The sequence below is a fragment of the Pantherophis guttatus genome, chromosome 1 (assembly GCF_059756535.1).
Source record: "Pantherophis guttatus breed Tessera chromosome 1, ASM5975653v1, whole genome shotgun sequence".
NCBI lineage: Eukaryota > Metazoa > Chordata > Lepidosauria > Squamata > Colubridae > Pantherophis > Pantherophis guttatus.
Window position 1 is genome coordinate 41,637,709 of NC_142063.1, and position 22,985 is coordinate 41,660,693.

Here is a 22,985-nt window from a genome sequence, read left to right on the forward strand (position 1 = left end):
CTTTGCATAGGAGGTTCCCTTTAGTCCAAAGTACTAACGCTACTGTAATAAACCTGTTAATAAATAACTCATAACTTAAGTTCATTGTAAGTTTCACTATGATTGTCATACTTGAGTTTAACAAAATACTTATAGTAAGCTTGCTCAGCAAGTTTTTTTTAAAAATAAAATGTATATGGTGCCTTGCAAGTAATTTAGCTTCTGTCAATGAAATCTCATGAGCCTTAACTATGGGTGGCAGGTTTATAATAGCCCACATACTGAATTTAATCTAAGAGTGCCAACTGGCCTGGAAAAACTCGGTCTAATCTATTATTGTGGATCTACCACAGCTTGATGTGCAGAAACTGCAGGTGCTGATATCCTAAAGGATAAACATTTATTATTACCTGAAATTGCTGATAAAGGAACAACTTAAGGCAGAAGTCTAAAGTTTGATTTTATCAAAAGAGTGTGTTGTTAGTATCCACTAATCAGGTGCTGTGTTAGCACACTGCAGTATTGTTTGGAAATCTGACAAATGCCACAGAAGGAGAAAAAAAATCTTTTTCTTAGGTAGCGTCCTTACTCTACTGGCCTCACTGGTGCAACAGGAGCAGCCCAAGAGATAGTGAAGATAGTGAAGAGATAGTGATAATTTTCCTGGTATGGAGGTAAATAAATTGTGCATATTCTTATAGGATTTTGCAGGATTAGCAGTCTTGTAGATATCCTCACCTTTTAACCCTGAGTGTTTACCTTTGGGAGAAAGTTCAAAAGATTAACCTGTTGGATTCATTCCTGATTGTCACACAGTGTATGTATGGGAACCAATCCATTCAATTTGCATTTCTTTCAAAGCCAATAAATAAAAGACAACACTTCCTCTCAGTACCATATTATTTTCTTTAATAAACACTTCTTAGAACAAAATAGGGATAATAAACAAATGACTGCAGCAGTCATTCCCTAGGCTAGTCCACCCCAGAAACATCAGTCTCAAATGACCATCACTGCAGTTGGCAGTGGATGGTAGTGGTTTCAGCTCAGTATATCTGAAGGGCCCCAGTATGGTCCTGAACTGGATTATAATCAAATAGGTATTTTTCAGAATTTGTAACTATAAGCCAGAAAGAGTAGACATGTAAGCAAGGAAGATAGATAGATGACTAAAAGGAAAAGGGCTGAAGAAGTAAATGGAGATTTGTTCAGGTAAATATCATTGTTGGGTCTGTGGGATACCAAATTTAGAACAGTGTGAGCTTGAAACAGATTTCTCTCAGGAGAAAAAAGCTCAACCAGAGAGCCTTTCATCAGCTTCTAGCAACTGATTTATTGCTGTTGTGAATGAATTTTAGGCCTTTGTAAAAAAGGTGAAAGGAAAAGGAGGCCAAGCAAATGAAATGCAATGAGGCTGGTTATCTTAACAGGATGGTCAAGTTACCTGATTCAATATAGCCTCTTTTTTAAAATAAAAAATTGAATACTACTTATTGTGGATTATAGAAAGGATGTGTGCTTCTGTGTTTTGTCTGCAAAAATTAGAAAAGATGAAAGTGTTACGCAAAGCATTGTAAAAAAAAATCTTGAGTTGTCAAGGGAGAGGGTTAGACAAATAATTTATACTGCAATTCAGATTGGTGATAGCTAAGATTCAGCTAAAGGAAAAGAAGGTTCATTGTGATTTCTGGTGATTTATGCAATGTTCCTGCAGACCTGCAGATACTATTGTCTGGAGAGAAACCTTCTTGAACAAAAGGGCAAAAGGACTGTTCTCATGAATACATTCTTGTTGCCTGGCAAAAGTGTTAAGTTAGACAGCAGCTTTACAATTAATTCTTTATCTCAAGAGTGCAGTTGAGATCTATAGAATGGGCTTGAGCGTAAGATGAATGGAAAACAAGATCAGGATACTTAATCAGGACAATTCCATTTTTTTTACATTGATTGCATTATATCAAAGCAGTTGTAATTAAATAAAAACAATTAGCAAACAATATCCTTCCTTCTGTTTTTAGTGTAAGTGCAATTGCTTATGAATCTGAACTAGCTTTATCCATACAAAAAAGGGAAGAAATCAACTGAGTTCCAAATAAAGGAAGGAAGGAAGGAAGGAAGGAAGGAAGGAAGGAAGGAAGGAAACTTTTGATCAACTGCTATCAGTAGGAAGAAAAAAATGGAATGCTTGAAATTTCACAGACCATACAATAGACTGTAATATTGATGAGGAAAACCCCACACTGCAACGTTTTGATAAAAATACACATATGAGAAACACCATGGGTTGGTTGTCTTGAGAAATATAGCGGACTACTATGGAAGATGCTGGGTAGACTCATTGCTCAGTGTTATAGGACAGATATTGCATAAGCTCTTGCTATTGCATGCCTGCAGTTATTTTAAGGTGTTGGAGTCAGGAATTGTGTTTGTGCACACTGAAAAACTTTTTTGGGATTAAATCTATAGCACCATACACATTAATTGCAAGGGGGGAACAATGGTTTGATTTATATAAGATAGCTTTGCATGTTTAAGTCTAAACTTTATATTTACCTTTATATAGCAAGCAACAAACTATCATTTTTATGTCTAATCCATATATTTCTTAGAATGAGGTATAGAACAGAGGAGATTAGTTAATACTAATGCTACAGTAAAGAAGTAACTGACGTTTCAAGAGAAAACGAAGATGACTCATTTTGGGTCCATTGTAGGAATTAATTACAAGATTTATGTCCAGATGATCTTATTTGACAAGGGAGTATGAAGCAATTAGCACTGTCAGCTTTATACAAAACATGAATACAGTAACAAACTGTTTCAATTTTTCTCACTAGTGGAAAAGCCACTAATCGGCTTCTTTTTTCTTCTGGGTCATGTGACTAATGTTATCAAGATTAACTGCAGAGGAAAGAAAAGAAGCTTAAATGACTTGAGACTCCCCATCTGGTCATTTTAACCTTTTCCTGTTCATTAAAGCTATGGAATTTCATGAGTCTACAGGTGACTTACTGTTCTATCCAATATCTTAGGATAGGTGTGTTAAACCTATGCTAAACTATGATTTGTTCTACCAACGCTTGTTGAATTTGCTGATTTATTGGGGCTATTGGGACCTAATTGCCTGGATGCTCACAATATGTTGAGCCACAAACAAGCAAGGCATACTGCACTCCATGTGATGTATAAATCCTGCTTCAGTCTCTCTCTCTTTCTCTCTTCCCTCCTGGCCATTTCTTAATATATATCTGCCCCATAACACGCTAAACCAAGAGCTTTCTCCTCTTTTATTGAAACAATAACAATAAGGAGGAAAGTTATAGAAAAAATGGAAATAACAGTGAAAGTAAGTAAAAAAGAACTTGGGAAAGATATAAAGATTTTAAATATCCACATTCAAAGTCATGTTTTGTTATAATCATGACTTGTCCAATAAACCATAGTAGTATAAGTTCATGAATTGCACCAAGCCATAAACTGTAGCGTACAAACTGCAAATGGTTGAGCCAAAATCAAATATACTGCAGTATAGCTTGCCACAGTAGTTTAAATTGTGGGTCACAATCTCTTGGGAGTCACAACTTACTTAGAAAGTGTATTGCATTTTTTAAAAAAGCCTGAGGCAACAGAGTTGAGCTTGGGCTTTTGAGTATTACTAAGTTTATGAATCAGCTTTCCTCCAGCGTCTTTTCCTCAGAGCGATATGAGAGTTCTGCAAACCAGTTACACTATTATATTCTTTACATTCTTATTTAGGTGGTAAAACATTACTTTTCTCAAAAATATGTACTGTGCCATCCCAAACAGATTGGCATGGAACAGTATATCCATTGTCATTTGAGTGTCTGTAATAGTGTATGGGTCAGCAAAGTTTAATATTTTTCATCCATTATTTAAAACGTATCTTTCAATTTTAGTATCCCACTTGCTGGACTGGCAACTTGAGAAACAATCCTCTGCACATTTTTGAATGAGTAGTGCAGAAATTCATGAAACTTGGTTTCAAGGAGATACTTTTTAAAATTTTTGTTTGCCTCTACCTATGTGTCTACCAGAAATAAGAAACTGATTTTAATATAACTGACCCCCCCGATTGATTTTTAAATTGTTCTCCTGTTATAACCATATTCTAATTCGCTGTTCAACTGTTCCTTAGGGATCCATATAGTAACAGGGATATAATTTAATTATTGATGTATTTGTCATTTCTTAGAAGATTTGAATCAGAAAGAAATGATATATCTATTTTCCATACTGTTTTATTATTTTTGAAGTATAACCATTCTTCATTTTTCTTATTTAGTACTCTTAAAAGGCAGCAGTTTTAATAAATTTTTAAATATAATTTGTCACTTCTCACAATGATTGTACAAAGTTGCCTTCTTTATTTGTATATTATAAAAAAAAGTTGCCTTCTATCTCTTTCTATCTGCAAGATATATTGGGTGTTTCACATTTAACTATTGAAGTACTCCACCAAACTACAGATTGAGTTTTCTCATTAGGTTTTCTCATGTTAGGGACAGTTCCAAGTCTCCTTCTCTGTCTTTTGCTTCTACTTCTAAATAATGAAACACACCACTGCTACAACCAGCAGTGTTGCTTTCTAATAGTATATAGTATGTTCTTACTAATACCTTGCAAGCTCGTTTTTCTTGAAGAATTCCATTCACTTGTTTGCTTTCAGCATGGTGAACATTAAAGCATGCTGAGAATTGCAGTTCAGCAGTATTTGAAGAGATGCAGGTTCCCCCACCCTGCTCTGTTGCTTTTCCTTTATCCACTGAGTAGGTAGTCTCTATAGCGTAAGTCACTAAGATACACTTCACAGGCAGAACTTGGGCTTTCTGAAACGGATTGTCTGACATGAGCTGGTGTAATACTGTATACACGTCAAATCCTTTCTAGTTGAAGCCTGATAAAATTCCTGTTGCAATGCTCGAAGGAGATGTTGTTTCTAAAGTTGTGACTGTGAAACAGATACAGAAGAACATGCAGGAGAGGTTTTATCAATCATTTACAGACTGACTTGAGACTGCTGAGCTTTCAGATAGGATAGTGGACTACTCTCTGCAGAAGTTCAGAAACAGATGCTGAGAAGTTGCCCTTAATAAAGCATCTACCATGTTTCCTTTGCTTATAAAAGGGTGCTATGTCTTTGAATGGGAAAGAAGATTGAAAGTGAGACTAATGAAATATCCGCCATCACTTATTGCCTAATAATATACAAATGTCATGTGACACATTGATCTATCCACCCCTCTTTGATACGAATAGTGATACCACATCCAAAGACAAGAGCTGCTGAAATGCTCAAAAACATCACAATTGATTTAAAAATACGATACTGTCTCTAACGTCTTCAGGTTTACGTTTTAATAATCCAGATTATGAGCCAAGGCTTTAGTTTATGTTTGTAATTCTGGTTTTAGTAGGGTAGCAAAGTTCTTGGTGTGCACAATTTAGAGTCTGGTAGCACTTTTTAAGACTAACAAATTTTTATTATAAGTCACAAGTGTTTATGAGCTGCAATGCATTAAAAATGCTACCAGACACTTTCTAATTAGTATGGAGAGTCACTTTTGCTTGCTTGGGTTTTTTTTTTTTTTTATCAGCTAGAATTATTTATAATTCACCTGACCGTAAAATTCAGAGGAATATTTTCGTATTGTTACATTTCAAAAATGATTCCAGTTAGCAACTTTACTTAAGGTATTCATTCTAATTTTTATTTCAATTCACTCTTCCTGTGTAAATTGCAAGGCCAAAAAAATGTGATTATTAAAATGAATCAAACAATATATTTATTTATTTTTTCAAAAAGCAATGTCTTCAAACTACAGCAGAAATTGGAACCAAAATTTGTGTCACTAAGCAATGCAGTCATAAAGCTTGAGTCATGTGACCATATTGCTTAGCGACTGGAATCTTGGTACTCCTGTTGCCATTGGTAACCATATTCTGCCATTTGTTAGCTGAGGACCCAACTGAATCCAAGCCATTTGTGGTCTTCTCTGATTCTCCTGATTCTTTGAAAGAAAGGGACTGTCTCCCCTTCAAATCCCCTCATCTGCTTATCCAATCCCCTCATCTCTGCCCTTTTAGCCACCCTGCAATCCTTCCAGTGACTGGTGACTGGTTATGTCATTGTTTATAATTTTGTGCGATTTTTTGCAGAAGTTGAGTACATTATTATTATTAGTTTTTTTAATCTTTCTATGTAAGGGTAGGAAAAAATTCTAAATCATTATGTATATGTACTCAAGATGGTGAACATTCTTGATAATTCTGCCTCCTGTTTTTCCCACAACAAGAACCTTGTGTAGTGAGTTGGGCTGAGAGAGAGAGCAAGTGACTGACCTAAAGTCACCCAGCCAGCTTTCATGCCTAAGGAAGGCCTGCATCTCACTGATCAGCAACTTCACCAGTCTAGGAGACTGGCTCTTTGTAAGACAATATAAGGATAATATAAGAAAAAATCAAGATAGAAAAAAGTAAAATTTGAAAGAAAGAAGCCAAGACACTTCGTATACAGTTAAGTCCTCAATTTACAACAGTTCATTTAGTGACCGTTCAAACTTACAACAGCACTGAAAAATGTGACTTATGGCTGTTTTTCACAGTTTATTTATTTAATTTATTTATTTGTTTAAATTTCTATACCGCCCTTCTCCAAATAGGACTCAGGGCGGTGCACAGCCTAAGTAAAAACAAAGCATACAAAATTTAAAAAACAGTATTAAAATAATTAGATATTCTGGCCGTAAATTAAAAACAACCCAATTTAAAACCAATTTAAAATTTAGCTCAAGCCAGCCCAGCTAGTTGAAATAAATAAGTTTTCAGGGCCCGACGAAAAATCCGGAGGTCTGTTATTATACGTAACTCCGGGGGAAGGTTATTCCAGAGGGTGGGCGCCGTCACAGAGAAGGCTCTCCCCCTGGGGGTCGCCAGCCGACATTGTCTGGTGGACGGCACCCTGAGGAGGCCCACTCTGTGCGAGCGTACTGGCCGGTGGGAGGCTATTGGTGGCAGTAGGCGGTCTCGTAAGTACCCCGGCCCTAAGCCATGGAGCGCTTTAAAGGTGGTCACCAACACCTTGAAGCGCACCCGGAAGACTACCGGGAGCCAGTGCAGCTCGCGCAGGAGAGGTGTCACATGGGAGCGCCTCGTCGCCCCCATAATCCCCCGCGCGGCCGCATTCTGGACCAGCTGGAGCCTCCGGGTGCACCCCAGGGGGAGCCCCATGTAGAGAGCATTGCAGTAGTCCAGGCGGGAAGTGACTAGTGCCTGAGTGACTGTGCGTAGAGAGTCCCGATCTAGAAAGGGGCGCAACTGGCATATCAGGCGAACCTGATAAAAAGCCCCCCTGGCCACGGCCGTCAAATGGTCTTCTAAAGACAGCCGTGCGTCCAGGAGGACGCCCAAGTTGCGAGCCCTCTCCGTGGGGGCGAGTGATTCGCCCCCAATAGCCAGCGATGGCGTCAGCTGGCTATATCGGGACGCTGGAAGCCACAGCCACTCGGTCTTGGAGGGGTTGAGTCGGAGCCTGTTTCTCCCCATCCAGGCCCGCACGGCCTCCAGGCACTGGGACATCACTTCAAGGGCATCGTTGGGGTGGCCTGGGGTGGAGATGTACAGCTGGGTGTCATCAGCGTACTGATGGAACTCCACCCCGAAGCCACGGATGATCTCACCCAGTGGCTTTACATAAATGTTGAACAGAAGGGGCGAGAGGACCGACCCTTGTGGCACCTCACAAGCAAGGTGCCTCGGGGTCGACCGCTGCCCCCCCCATCAACACAGATTGCGACCGGTCAGAGAGGTAGGAGGAGAACCACCGCAGAACGGTGCCCCCCACCCCCAACCCCGCCAACCGGTGCAACATGATACCATGGTCGATGGTATCAAAAGCCGCTGAGAGGTCTAACAGGACCAGGATAGAGGAGCAACCCCTATCCCGAGCCCTCCAGAGATCATCCACCAACGCGATCAATGCCGTTTCCGTGCTGTGCCCAGGTCGGAAGCCGGACTGGAGCGGGTCTAGATAGACAGTTTCATCCAGGTACCGGGGAAGCTGTTGTGCTACCACACTCTCAACAACCTTCGCAACAAAGCGAAGGTTGGAGACTGGACGATAGTTAGCCAAAACAGCCGGATCCAGAGAGGGCTTCTTGAGGAGGGGCCTCACAACCGCTTCTTTCAAAGCGGCCGGCAGGACCCCCTCACTCAAAGAAGCGTTAACAATCTTCTGGAGCCAGCCTCGTGTCACCTCCCGGGAAGCCAGTACCAACCAGGAGGGACATGGGTCCAATAAACATGTGGTCGCATTCAGCCGTCCCAGGACCCTGTCCATGTCCTCGGGAGCCACAGGATCGAACTCCCCCCAGATAACACTCTCAAGACCTGCCTCAGTCATCCCATCCGGACATACCCAGTCAGAGGCCAGCCCTTCCCGAATCTGAGCGATTTTGTCATACAGATACTGCACAAAGTCCTCAGCTCGGCCCTGCAAGGGGTCATCCCGCGCTTCCAGATGGAGGAGGGAGCGGGTCACCCTAAACAGGGCGGCCGGGTGATTATCTGATGACGCGATAAGAGCGGCAAAATAGCTAGATTTTGCCGCTTTTATTGCCACTAGGTAGGTCTTAATATGAGACCTCACCAGTGTTCGGTCGGATTCGGAGCGGCTGGTCCTCCAACTACTCTCCAGGTGTCTTTTCCGGCGCTTCATCTCCCTAAGCTCCTCGGAGAACCAAGGAGCTAGGTGAGTTCGGTGCCGGGTCAGAGGCCGCAAAGGCACGACACGGTCCAAGGCCCCGGCAGCCGCACTATCCCAGGCGGCCACCAGGTCCTCAGCCGAGTCGTGAGTCAGAGTCTCAGGAAATGGCCCAAGCTCCATCTGGAACCTATCAGGGTCCATCAGGCGCCTGGGGCGGAACCACCTGGTCGGTCCCGCCTCCCTGCGGCGGGGTGCAGCGGTTAGAAAGTCCAGTCGAAGGAGCGAGTGGTCAGACCATGACAAGGGTTCAATGACTATATCCCCTGTATCAAGGCCACTCGACCACTGACCAGAGACAAAAACTAAGTCCAGAGTGTGTCCACCCATGTGAGTGGGGTCATGAATTAACTGAGTAAGGTCCATGGCCGTCATGGAAGCCATGAACTCCCGAGCCACCTCAGACGTTTCGCCGACAGATGGCAGGTTGAAATCCCCCATGACTAGAAGTCTGGGGGTACCAACCGCCACCTCAGCTATGACGTTGAGCAGCTCAAGCAGGGCCGTTGCCACGCGGCAGGGAGCCAGGTACGTGATCAACAAGCCCATCTGTACTCCACGACCCCATCTCACAAAAAGGGACTCACATCCGGCTATCTGTGGAACAGTGGTCTCCCTCGGATCAAGACTTTCCTTTATAATAACCGCCACCCCCCCACCCCTGCCCTGAGCTCTCGGCTGATGGAATGCTCGGAAACCTGGTGGGCACATATCCACGAGGGGAACCCCCCCCTCATGGCCCAACCAGGTCTCCGTAATACCTGCCAGGTCCGCTCCCCCCTCCTGAATAAGATCGCAAATGAGGGGGGCTTTATTTACCACGGACCTGGCATTGCACGACAGCAGCCGAAGGCTCGGGCCCTGAGAGTCTGAACAGCCTGGGATACGAGAAGGGCTATGGGGACCGGGGCGCACCACCACTCGAAGATAGCGAGTGCGCGCCCCCACCATATGATGCGGCCCCCTGCTCCCGCCGTATCTGCCCCTCCCACTCAACACATTGATAGAAAAGCCCTCGACAGAATGGACTCTAATGTCCCCCTTACCCCCGGAATCTGCACCCTCCGTGGCCCCACTAATAGCTGGGCCGGACCCCTCCCCCCGTGGGTTAACCCCCAAACCCACACAACCCTCCCACCCCTTAAAATCCCTTAAAAATCTATCAAAAAGTTTCCCTAAAAAACCCCTCAATCCCCTTTTTGCAGCATGCCACCTCTCGGGGTGCCAAAGCCCATCATAAAGGTAGTCCCTTGATAAAGTAGAGGGCCACACCTGCGAGAGGGGGGAGTCTCGCAGAATAAGAAGTTCTGTTGGTGAATACATCTAATCAATCAGTTAATTAATTAAGCTGGGGGAAGTCCACGGCCTGGGGGTAATCCAGATAGTCCATGGCCTGGGGGTAATCCAGATAGTCCAAGGTCTGGGGAGGGACATTCAGTCAATTCCAAGTCAATAAAGTCAATAAATCCAATAAATCCCACTGCTCTCTCACAGCAGTGGATGGAGTCTTAAGCCACTTTGAGGCCAGATGTTAACACCAGCTGCCCTCTCACGAAAGCTGGGAAGGGCCAAAAACCGCAGTCATCGTCCGGCTCCATACAAGGCTTGAAATCTGAGATATCTCACTCACGAATCAGGAGGCAAATCAGGGGGCTGTTGATGTCCATGGGAGGCAAATATCATCCTATTGTTCAGAGGAACCTCCAGATAATAAGTGGCCTCACAGAGGCTAACAAACCACGTGGGGCATAAGAGCTTGGCCTCAGGTCTTTTCCAACCATCAGAACCAGCAATGTTTTTAGCTCGCCCCCATCCACATAAGGGAGGGGGGGGAAACCTCTGGGAGAGCCAGGAAGAGGCCCCCTCCAAGTAAGCCTCCCATCTAAGTTGTAATAGCAGTTCCAAAGAAACTGACATTACTAGTATATTGTGGTCAGAGGCTCCTCGCGCTCCCGAGCAAGTTCCTCCTCCTTTTCGCCCCCTCTGGTGCCATCCCTCACAGCCGCTCGTCCCAGTATTGTAGCAAGTGCCAGCCCGACGATCCCAGCTCTTGAAAAAATCTCCATCCATCGCTGGGAAGCCCCTGCCGTCCCCTCGGAGCTCCGGGGAGAAACTGCATCGCCGACGCCGCCACCGCCCACTCCACCGGTCCGGCAGCTGCGGGGAGACGCCGAAGCCGCTCTCCCTGCTCGTAAAACTGCAGCGCAGCCGCCTCCGTCTCCTCCCGACCATCGCGTTCTGGAAAGCTGCCAGCTCTCAAAAAGACAGCATCCGATTGGTGGGAAGCTCCCCTCGCCAGACATGGGGCAAAATTAGCTGGTCCGGCCCCCGAAAACCCCCAAAAGCCGGGGAATCTCCCCCAGGTATCACCGCCGCTCAGCAGGGAGCGGCCATCTTGGACATGCGCAGCTAAATAGCTAGTTATGACCATAGCATCCCCATGATCATGTGATCAAAATTCAGAGGCTTGGCAACTGGTTCATATTTATGACTGTACTGTATCCCAAGGTCACATGATCACTTTTTTTGACCTCCTGACAAGCAGAGCCAATGGGAAAGCCAGATTCACTTAACAACCAGGTTACTAACATATTAACTGCAGTGATTCACTTAACAACTGTGGCAAGAAAAGTCGTAAAACGGGGACGAAGCTCAACAAATGTCTCATTTAACAACTAAAATTAGGCCTGGCCTAATTTTCCCCTCTTTTATAAAAGATTTTTAAAATTTTAAATATCTTTTAGTATTTTATATATTCAATTTTAAATTGGTTTTAAAAGTTTGGGGTTTTAAATTTGTTGGGGCCAAAATTATTTAATTTGATTTTATTCTATTTTTAAATTTTGTATGTATGTGTTTTTATTGTTTGGCTGTGCACCGCCCTGAGTCCTTCAGGAGTAGGGCGGTATAGAAATCTAATAAAATAAATAAATAAATAAATAAAATAAAAGCTTGCGCTCAATTGTGGTCATAAGCCGAGGATTACCTGTACAGAATTTATGGATTAGAAGTTTGTGTTTTTTGAAGTAGCCAGTTCCCTAGAGCAGAGTTTGCCAAAATACAGTGGTTTGATTGGTAGGGTTGGGCATATATACATGCATGAGACATGCTCTGTATTAAGTTTAGCTCATTAACTTGACTGGGTAGAATGTTTGTGAAGAGCAAGTAATAAGGAAGACTAGGAGTAAATCTGCCTCTTGTAATATTTTCAGAAGCACTCTATCATAAACCTAATTCCAAGGGAACATTAGTAGCTTATCGAACCCCTTATCTGCCTGGCCTGAAGAGGTAGACATGTCCTATTTGTAATAGCTGATCTCTATTCCGTGAAGCAAAGTGGGAGGGCATTTTATTGTACCATAGCCTACCGCTTTCTTGCTTTGTGTTTTCATTGTAGTAAGGGCAAAAAAAAGAGAGGCAGCTGCAGTAAAGAAGAGGGAAGGGACTATGCTTGAGAAGATTGCTCAGAGGTGGTTAGACTACCAGGGGTGGCAGGGATGAGAAGAAAAGGTTTGTTTGTTTTCAAGAATGGATGATGTTTGTTCAATCTCATGAGCTGGATACTTCCTGAGCCTTTCTAGTGCTTTAGATTTCCCCATCATTAAAAATAAACAGATGTACTACAATTTATAACTCTATGCTTTACCTATAGTAATAATTAGAAGATAACTTGTTAGCTGAAAAAGAAAAAAAAAACTAGAGTAAAATGAGGTCAAACTATACACCACAACAGATGGAATATTTTAAAATGGGCATACATTTATGGTAATTACAAAGTATCTTTAATGAGTTTAATTCCAATCCCGCAAGCAGAAATTAGCTTTCCAGATGCTCAGGATAGGGAAATAAAAACAATAGCCAAGGATTTTCTAAGCCAGCAGCTAGAAACTGAAGTAGTCATTATATTTTGCTTTTCAGTGTATGAATGTAACTTCCAAGTTCCTAAACTCTATGTGATCACACAAAATACCTTGTAGCAGTGAAAATAATCCTTCTGCTACCATCTAGCCAATAAGCCAGGAATAGAACCCTGATTCTCAACAGTTTCAGCCACAGTGAGCAATGCTGGGGAATGATGGGATTTATCCATTCTTGAAGTCTACCAATTCTGTAAAAAACAGAAACAACAAAAAGGACTCTAACAATAAAGACAGCTGCAGGCTGTTTTCTATGAAATACATTAATAATCACAAAAATGTTGACAAAATAATGAGAGGACAAAAACAAAAAAAGCATGTACAGGGATTGTCCTCCAATTACAACCACAATTAGGACCGGAGTTTCCATCAATAAATGATGTGATCATTTAATAAACCATCATGTGACCATATCCAATTTTACAACCTTATTTGTCATGGTCGTTAAGTAAATCACCATTTGTTGTTGTTAGTCGGGAAGTCATATCTGATCCATCACGACCCTCCAGGCCTTCCTGTCCTCTACCATCCCACAGAGTCAATTTAAGCTCACGCCCATGGCGTCAGTGACTCCATCCAGCCACCTCATTCTCTGTCGTTTCCTTCTTCTTTTGCCCTCAATCGTTCCCAGCATTAGGCTTTTCTCCAGTGAGTCCTTCCTTGTCATTAGGTGGCCAAAGCATTTGAATTTCATCTTCAGGATCTGGCCTTCTAAAGAACAGTCAGGGTTGATCTGTTCTAGGACTGACGGGTTTGATCGCCTTGCAATCCAAGGGACTCTCAGGAGTCTTCTCCAGCACCATAGTTCAAAGGCCTCAATTCTTTGGCACTCAGCCTTCCTTATTTCACTTCAAGGGCATCGTTGGGGTGGTCTGGGGTGGAGATGTACAGCTGAGTATCATCAGCGTACAGATGACACTTCACCCCAAAACCACGGATGATCTCACCCAGCGGCTTCACATAAATGTTGAACAGAAGGGGCGAGAGGACCGACCCTTGTGGCACTCCCCATGCGAGACGCCTCGAGGTCGACCTCTGCCCCCCTGCCAACACGAACTGCGAGCGGTCGGAGAGGAAGGAGGAGACCCACCGCAGAACGGTGCCCCCTATTCCTAACCCTCTCAACCGCTGCAGCATGATACCATGGTCGATGGTATCAAAAGCCGCTGAGAGATCTAATAGGACTAGGACAGAGGAGCAACCCCTGTCCCGAGCCCTCCAGAGATCATCCACCAACGCGACCAATGCCGTTTCTGTGCTGTGCCCCTGCCTGAAGCCCGACTGGCATGGGTCTAGATAGATAGCTTCATCCAGGCGCCTGGGCAGTTGTCGTGCCACCACACTCTCGACAACCTTCGCCACAAAGCGAAGGTTGGAGACCGGACGGTAGTTAGCTAATTCAGCCGGGTCCAGGGAAGGCTTCTTGAGGAGGGGCCTCACCACCGCCTCTTTCAAGGCGGCGGGAAAGGCGTCCTCACTCAGAGAAGCAGTTATAATCCCCTGGAGCCAGCCTCGTCTAACCTCCCGGGAGGCCAGTACCAACCAGGAGGGACACGGGTCCAATAAACATGTGGCAGCACTAATCCTACCCAGAACCCTGTCCACATCCTCGGGAGCCACAGGATCAAACTCCTCCCAGATAATATTCTCAAGACCTGCCCCTGTCTCCTCCCCTGGACTCATCCAATCGGAGTCCAAGCCATCCCGAATCCAAGCGACTTTATCATGCAGGAATTGCACAAAATCCTCAGCAGGGCCCTGCAAGGGATCTTCCCGCACTCCCCCCTGAAGAAGGGAGTGGGTCACCCTAAACAGGGCGGCTGGGCGGTTCTCTGCAGATGCGATAAGAGCGGAAAAATGGTTAGATTTCGCCGCTTTTATCGCCGCTAGGTAGGTCTTGATATAAGACCTCACCTGTGTCCGGTCGGAATCGGATTGACTAGTCCTCCAAATGCTCTCTAGGCGTCTTTTCCGATGCTTCATCTCTCTCAGCTCCTCAGAGAACCAAGGAGCCAATTGAGATCAGCATCGGGTCAGAGGCCGCAAAGGCACGATGCGGTCCAAAGCTCCGGCGGCTGCACTCTCCCAGGCGGCCACCAGCTCTTCAGGAACCTTTCAGGGTCCATCAGGCGCCTGGGACGGAACCATTTGGTCGATTCCGTCTCCCTGCGGCGGGGGAAGGAGGTAAGAAAGTCTAAGTGGAGGAGCGAATGATCTATCCATGACAAGGGTTTGATGTCTAGGTCCCCTCTACCAAGATCATTCAACCACTGACCAGAGACAAAAATCAGGTCCAGAGTGTGTCCCCCTATGTGAGTCGGGCCTTGAACTAACTGTGTCAGGTCCATGGCCGTCATGGAAGCCATGAACTCCCGAGCCACCTCTGACGCCTCACCCGCAGACGGAAGGTTGAAATCCCCCATGACAATAAGTCTGGGGGTATCAACCGCCACCCCGGCAATGACGTCAAGTAGCTTGGGCAGGGTCGCTGCCATGTGGCAGGGAGCCAGGTATGTAGTCAGCAAACCCATCTGCACCCCACAGCCCCACTTCACAAAGAGGGACTCACATCCGGCTATCTGAGGAACAGTGGTCTCCCTCGGACAAAGACTCTCCCTAATAATTACCGCCACTGCCCCACCCCTCCCCTGGGCCCTTGGCTGATGAAATGCACGGAAACCTGGTGGGCACATCTCAACGAGGGGAACCCCCCCCTCTTGGCCCAACCAGGTCTCCGTAATACCTGCCAGGTCCGCACCCCCCTCTAAAATAAGATCACAAATGAGGGGGGCTTTATTAACGACCGACCTGGCATTACACAACATCAGCTGCGGACCCTGGGCCTGAGACTCTGCACAACCCAGTCGAGCATTGGGGGCCGGGGTGCGTAATTGCTCGTAAACAGCGTGTGCGCACCCCCAGCACATGATATGGCCCTCTGCGCACGTCATACCTGCCCCTCCCACTCATTATTTCAATTACACAGCCCTTCCTATCGTCCCCCTGCTCCCCGGTTAAATTTCCTTTCACGACCCCTCCGTTGCAGCCAATCGACCCATCACCCTGCTCAGTTGCTATCTGAACCCCCCCGGGTCCACTTTTACAACCCCCTCCCTTCCTCCCGGGTCCCCTTAAAATTTTGATTAAAAATTTAGCTAAAAAACCCCTCAACCCCCTTCTCGCACCATGCCACCTCTTGGGGTTCCAAAGCCCGTCATTAAGGTAGGCCCTCGATAGAGTGGAGGGCCAAACCTGTGAGAGGGGGGAGTCTCGCAGCGCAAGAAGGTCGGCTTTTTGAAGCATCAACCGAACCAAAGATGGGAAAAGAAAGGCCAGTCAGGGAATCTATCATAGGCCAAAGGATAACTGAGCATAAAAGGTCACAAAATATCCATTTATAGGGCTGGACTCCGCTGTCCTCTCACAACAGAGAGAAGGTCCAATGTTCTTTTTCTCCAATGGAGGCTAATGGCCAACCATCCTCTCATGACAGCCGGTCCCATTACGAAAGTTAATGGGAACAATGTTCTATCCTCTCCGTTGGGATGTGGAAAATCCCTCAGCTCTCTTAAATGGTGCTCAGTCTCTCCTACCAGCGAGGGCGTGAGTGGAGCATAGTAAGGGGTCCAGAGTGTCCAAAGTGTAGATGTTAATGACGATGGTAATAGTAAAGATGTTAATAAAGATGATAATGACCCACGGGCACAAGATCTTCCTTGAGGTGAACGTAGGAGTAGCGAAACAGGAGAGCCCAATCCAGGGGTGGATGGCCATAAGGCCAACACAGACCCATACCTGGGGGAAGGGGGGGAGGAGAGGCCACCCGAGGCGACCAACAACCAAACCATGGTCAGCCTCCCGCCTCTCCAACCCCAAATCTCCACAACCCCCAGTCACAGCTCTGATCTCAGACACCCCATCACGGTAAAAATCTACTATGAGCCAGATGGTAGTCCTAAGGGTGAGGCTGTCTGCTTCTCCCCCATCAACCTGCTGCCAGGCCGTTTCTCTGGCCGCTTCTCTGGCCGGCCGGTCCGTGTCAGTCATTGCCTCCGCCACCGCCGCCTCCGCTGCCGTCCCCAGCCCGCAACCAGGCACCCCAAGCTCCCAGGCACACCGGAGCCCCCAAAAATGTCAGAAAAGAGCATCCCAGGGGTCCAGAGGGCTGTGGGGAGCAGGGGGGGCACTTCCAAGCCTCCGCCGCACAAACGCCGACTGCCGCCGGATGCCTTGGCCTCCACTTCCTTCCGACGCCAAAAGGCCGGAAACAGTTGCCGCAGCCAGGCCCATCGCCCCATCTCCTGCGGTGCCGTCCAGCCCTGCCCTGATATTCCGGAGGGCAAAAAAGCCCTTGACAGGCAGGGCGGATACTCCCCTCACTGGGACTGGAGCCGGAGATGTTCAAGGAGACTCCCAAAAGCCCTGACGACCAGCAACTCTCCCATCCCCGAAACGGAGCTCACTTGGTCACTGCCATCTTGGAGCATGCGCAGAAGATCAAAATGCTACAAAATGATACTATGACCTCCAAGGTACCTTCCCACCCTAGGAATCTTAGTTTTCTTAATGTTGAGTTTCAAGCCAACTTTTGCACTCTCCTTCTTCACCCGTGTCAAGTGGTCCTTTAGTTCCTCTTCACTTTCTGCCATTAGAGTGGTATCATCTGCATATCTGAGGTTGTTGATATTTCTCCTGGCAATCTTAATTCCAATTTGTGATTCATCTAAACAAATAACCCTTACCCCATAGACTTTGCATGTCCTCAGAAACTGCAACCATAATAAATAGATGCTGGTTGCCAAGCAACTGAGTCATGTTCTCATGACTTTAGGGATGCTGCAGTCATCATAAGTGTGAGGACTGGTTGTAAGTTACTTTTTTCAGCACTGTCACTGACTGAATGATCATAAGTCAAGAAGTACCTGTGTAGCTTTTGTCTCCAACTTATGACAGTAATTAAGCACAGAATTAGTGTCATAGGTTATGGCAGTTCTTTGAGGCTTTCAAAACATTCTGTAATTTTGGCTGTGGACATTCTATATATTACTGATAGACATTCATTTATTTTTGATTTATCATCGATCTGGCTCTTCCAGAAATGCACTCATTTATCACCAATCTGGCTCTTCTAGAAATGCACCCATCAGTACTATCATTGAATCCATTCATTTTGCTGTTGATCATCCTCTTCTCTTTTCTTCCACCATTCCCAGCACTAAAGGTGTCAAATAAAATGTGCAGAAGTATGATAATTTGACCCTTGTTATTTGTGCCTCAAGTGAAAACTCTGAGTTGATTCGCTCTGTGAGTCATTTATTTGTTTTCTTGACTATGCCCAGATATTTTCTCCAACACCAAAATTGAAAAATATCAATACATTTTCTGTCCTGCTGCTTTCCAACTTTCATTTCTATAGAATGCCACAGGGGATACCATTGCCTGAATGATTTTGATCTTTGTAAGCTGTATAAATGAGAGCCAGTTTGGTGTATTGGTTAAGGCACCAGGCTAGAAACTGGGTGACTGTGCATTCTAGTCTTGCCTTAGGCACAAAGCCAGCTGGGTGCCTTTGGACCACCTCATTTTCTCTAACCCTAGGAAGAAAGCAGTGCAAACCACTTCTGAAATCTTGCCAAAAAAACCTGTAGGGACTTGTCTAGGCAGTTGCCAGGAGTCAATATTGACCTGAAGGAGCGCAAAAAATACAAAAAAAATCTGTACAAATAAACTAAATACATGTAATTAATGAGATCAGAGAAATGTGAAAGGAAACCAGGTTTGAACTTATGACCAAAAATTTTCTGCCAGAACTAAAACTCTTATAGACATTATAATGGTTTTTCAATTTGACTTCCAAAAATTGATTGCTGTGTGGCAAGACACAGGAATAAATTATGGTGTACACCAGGGGTCCTCAAACTTCTTAAACGGGGCCAATTCATGGTCCCTCAGACTGTTGGGGGGCCGGACCGGCTGGGTGGGTGTGGCTAGATGATCATGTGACTGGGTAGGTGTGGCCAATTTATTTTTTGATATGGATTTTTACATTTTATATCTATAGTTTTTATATAGTTTTATCTCACTGTTGTGTGCCACCCAGAGTCATCTTTCGTGAACTGCTTTCATCAGGATCTAAGGCAAAAATATTCAGAAGGACCCAAAAGCTAAAGCAGCTTCTATAAAAGCATTTGCAGGACTGAATTATTCATATAAAAACCTGGGTAAGATTGCATCATTGCAGATATTCAAATACCTGGGAAGGGAGTGGAGATAAAACCTCCCACAGCAAAGCCCATAAAAATCCTGATCTTGAGTGAGACATAGACTGGATCACCTTATTTCAGAAGGAGTTTAGTGGCATTTTTTATTTTATTGAAAGCTGAAAGACTTCGTGATTAGCACAGTCCTCATATAAACCCCTTCCTCGTAATATGAACTCACTGATTCTGAAACAGGAAGCAAATCTGTTTGTTCTTTAAAGACTTGAAGAGAAAGATTCCATTGCTTCTTATTGTCCCTTCTCCTGGCTCAGGCATCTGCAACCTTAAACACTCCCTCTCATCTCTCTTTCTCTCATATTTTTCTCTCTGTCTCCCTCTCCCTCCCTCCCATCTCTTTCTCCTTCCCACCCTCCCTCCCTCCCTCCCATCTCTCTCTTTCTCTCTCTCCCTCTCTCTCTCCCTCCCCCCTCTCTCCCTTATCTTTCTCTCTCTCTCTTTCTCTCTCTTCTTTCTCCCTGTCTCTTCTCTCTGTCTCTCTGTCTCTCTCTCTGTCTCTCTCTCTCTGTCTCTGTCTCTGTCTCTGTCTCTCTCTGTCTCTGTGTGTGTGTGTGTGTGTGTGTGTGTGTGTGTGTGTTGCTCTCTCTCATTCCCTGTCTCTGTGTCTCTTCTTACTCTCCAGGAAAGCTCTGCGTGCTTTCCTTGGGGCTTTTCGCTACCCGTTTTTCTTTCTTCCTTTTGGAGATCCGGGCTTGCTGAGGAATGAGCTGTGAAGGATTCCCTCCTCCCCCTCCTCCTTTCATGACCCCCTGGCCGCTGTGGTGGGGCCAGGAGGGTGTGCATGAGAGGAGGAGGAGGAGAAGGAGGAGGAGGAGGGAAGCCTCTGCCACTCATTTCTCAGCAATCCCAGATTTCCAAAAGGAAGAAAGAAAAACGGGTAGCACAAAGCCCCAAGGAAAGCACGCAGGGCTTTCTGAGTGAGAAGACACAGAGACAGGGAATGAGAGACCAAATCTGTCTCTCCCCTCTCCCTCTCTATCTCTGCTGTGCAAGGCACTGCGAGAGCAGTGGGCAAGCATGGAGGGGATATTGGGTCTTCCCCCCCCCCCCACCGCCCCACATCAAAGGAAACCCAGCCGGGATTCTCCTTCCCTCCTACCTTTCCTCCTCCCCCCCCCGCTCCCTTCCATTCACTCAGTCCTACTTTGGGACAGAGAAGCGCACACTGGAAACGCGTGTTGGGGTGACTGAAGTTAAGGGCAACGGCTGGGAAGGGCAGGGCGGGGCTTAATCACCACTGTGCGCGGGCTGGATAGATTGCGTTGGCGGGCCATATTCGTCCCGCGGGCCGTAGTTTGAGGATGCCTGGTGTACGCTCTGCTTTCTACCTATTTCCTCATTATTTCTACTATGTATTTCTTTCATTAGAATTGACATTGTATTTGGGACTTTAGTTTCCTCTAAGCTTGTAAATAAACTCACAAAAGCTATTAGCCTGCAAACTATTTAGTGGCCTCCTGGGGGCTTGAAAAAGGATGGAGAGTTCCGTGCTCTGCATTTCTGTGAAATGTGTTGCTTTCTAAGCTGAGTTAGGGACAAATATTCCATTTCTCCTCTGACAGCCAGCTCAATTTCCTGGGTGCCATTTTATATATACATACCCCTATTGTTCTGGCAAACTCTGTGGTTACCAAGCCACTGCTTGAATATAAACTCTTTGTGGAGGTAATGTTTTTGGCTTGTTTCCAGTCCAGTCCAGTTACCTGTGAATTGACTCATACTATCAGCTTCACTAAGAAGTCAAGACCAGGAAATCAACTCTACAGGAAGCTTAAAACCACCTACTCCATTTTATATTCCAGTAAATTAATCACATGTCTGCCGAACTGCTTCCAAATGTTATCTCATTGTTCTGGACCTGTTTCGGCCTCTTTTGCCTGGGAAAAAAATGAATGGGATAAATAAATGCAAAAGCCCTTTTATAGACTTTTACATTATAATAATTCAGAATAAATTCACAATAAGTAAAGGTAAAGGTTCCTCTCGCACATATAAGCTAGTCGTTCCTGACTCTAGGGGGCAGTACTTGTCTCTGTTTCCAAGCTGAAGAGCCAGCACTGTCTAATGACAATTCCATGGTCATATGGCCGGCATGTCTAAATGCCGAAGGCGCACGGAACACTGTTATCTTCCCACCAAGGTGTCCCTATTTTTCTACTTGCATTTTTACATGCTTTCAAAGTGCTAGGTTGCTAGGCAGAAGCTCCTAGGCAGAAGCAATGCTAGGGATTTAAATCGCCAAACTGCCGACCTATCTGATTGACAAGTTCAGCATCTTAGCCACTGAGCCACTGCGTCCCCTTGAAAAATTCACAATAATAAGACACAATTGTTTTTTTTTTTATCATAGCCACATAATTATAATTCCAAATGCTTCTTTCTGTTATATTAATGCTTACCATAATTTGTATCTGTAGAGCTCTTGATTCTCTCTGAGCTTGGTTGTTTGCTTGCAGATATTTAATTACCTGACTAGGTAATAACATCAGCGCTGGCTGCCAAGTGCCCAAATATTGATAATGTGACTGTGGGAGTGCTGCAATGCAGCTTTGAGGACCAGCCATAACTAACCATTTTTTAAAATTGTTTTTGTAATTTCGAACAGTCATGGAATGAATGACCATTAGGTGAGGAGTGCTTTTGCACCTATTTCTATAATACAACATATGTACGGACTGGATCTAGAACTAAAACGGCTTAATTTTAACTTAAATGTGCAGGAACCCTGCTTAATTGTTTGAAATCTGTAACATGAGTTGGCAGTGTTATGTGAATGAAGCCAATTATGGTTTACTTATGAAACAGTGATGAAATTAACTATGGCTCTATTCAGTGTGTGAATGAGGTCACTGTGACGGTAGATATCAAGGTTTTTGTTTTTTTTAAATTGTAGAATTTCCTCCCTCCCTCCCACCTGTTTTATGCATTCACCATTTGTAGCAGATGAACAATGCTGACAAGATGTTGGAGATTAATCTTGAAGAGAAGCAGATAAAGGGCACCAGGTCACTTTTTTTTTTCCAGGCAATTTGCATTGGCAGTAGCATAATTCATTCAGTTTTCCTTCCCTGCCATCCTATACTGACATAACACGCCTAAGTGAAATTGAATGTCACAACAAGTGTTTTGCTTTCCCTTATGGGAGAGAATGCAAAGATCTAAATAGTTCTTTCATTTAAATGAAGATTAAGGTCTCAAGGCAGTGGTTTGATTGAGTGTAACTCTTGTAAATCCCATTATTGGAGCTGCTGAGCTGTTCTTTGCCTAATTGGCAGCTAGAAATATTTTGGTACATCTGTAAATGCAGATGGAAAACGTTCTTGTAGTTATCAGTATGCAATGATTTTAGTATTTTAAAAAATAGGAAATGTTCTGTTTTCTTCCTAAAAGTGTATAACTTTTTAAAAGATGATTTGGGATGTATATTTTTCATGATGAATATGGCTATTATTTTTTAAATGCTTAAAATATCTGATAAAATATATATTTATTGAGCATAGCAAAAGTCATTCAGAATAAATAAGGACAGAACTGAATAAAACCAATACTGTTAGTGCTAAAAGCAATTTTTCAAATTATGCAAAATTTGCTGAATGCACAAAGCAAAAGAAGTTTGAAAATGGCTTCATAGCTAGGAACACTATAACAAGAATTGTACTTGACTACAATGCAACCAATGACAATATCAATTAGGATTCAGAATAATATGACAATTATCTAGGTTTCTGTTCTAAGGACTGATACTGAAGAAGAGGAGATTGAGTTTTATCTTCAAATTCAGATTGAAATCGACAGAATATGGAAGCAAAGTATGCTGCTTGTAGTTGGAGACTGGAATTCCAAAGTTGGAAATATTAAGGGGAAAATGATTATTATACTGTCTAGGAAACTGAAATGAAGCAGGAAACTGCCTTGTCAATTTTAGCCAGTCCAATGATTTCTAGATTAAGCTAATTAAACTAAAGTGGAAGAAGAAAGCCATGATATGATCTTAAGCATATACCTACCATTTTCAAGGAGAACATTAGGATT

At 44.4% G+C, this 22,985-nt stretch overlaps 1 protein-coding gene across 3 annotated transcripts in view; it reads left to right on the forward strand.

Annotated features, from left to right (window-relative positions):
- Window positions 1–22,985, forward strand: part of CCDC85C (coiled-coil domain containing 85C) — a 174,529-nt gene that overhangs the window by 94,916 nt on the left and 56,628 nt on the right. The window lies entirely within an intron of this gene.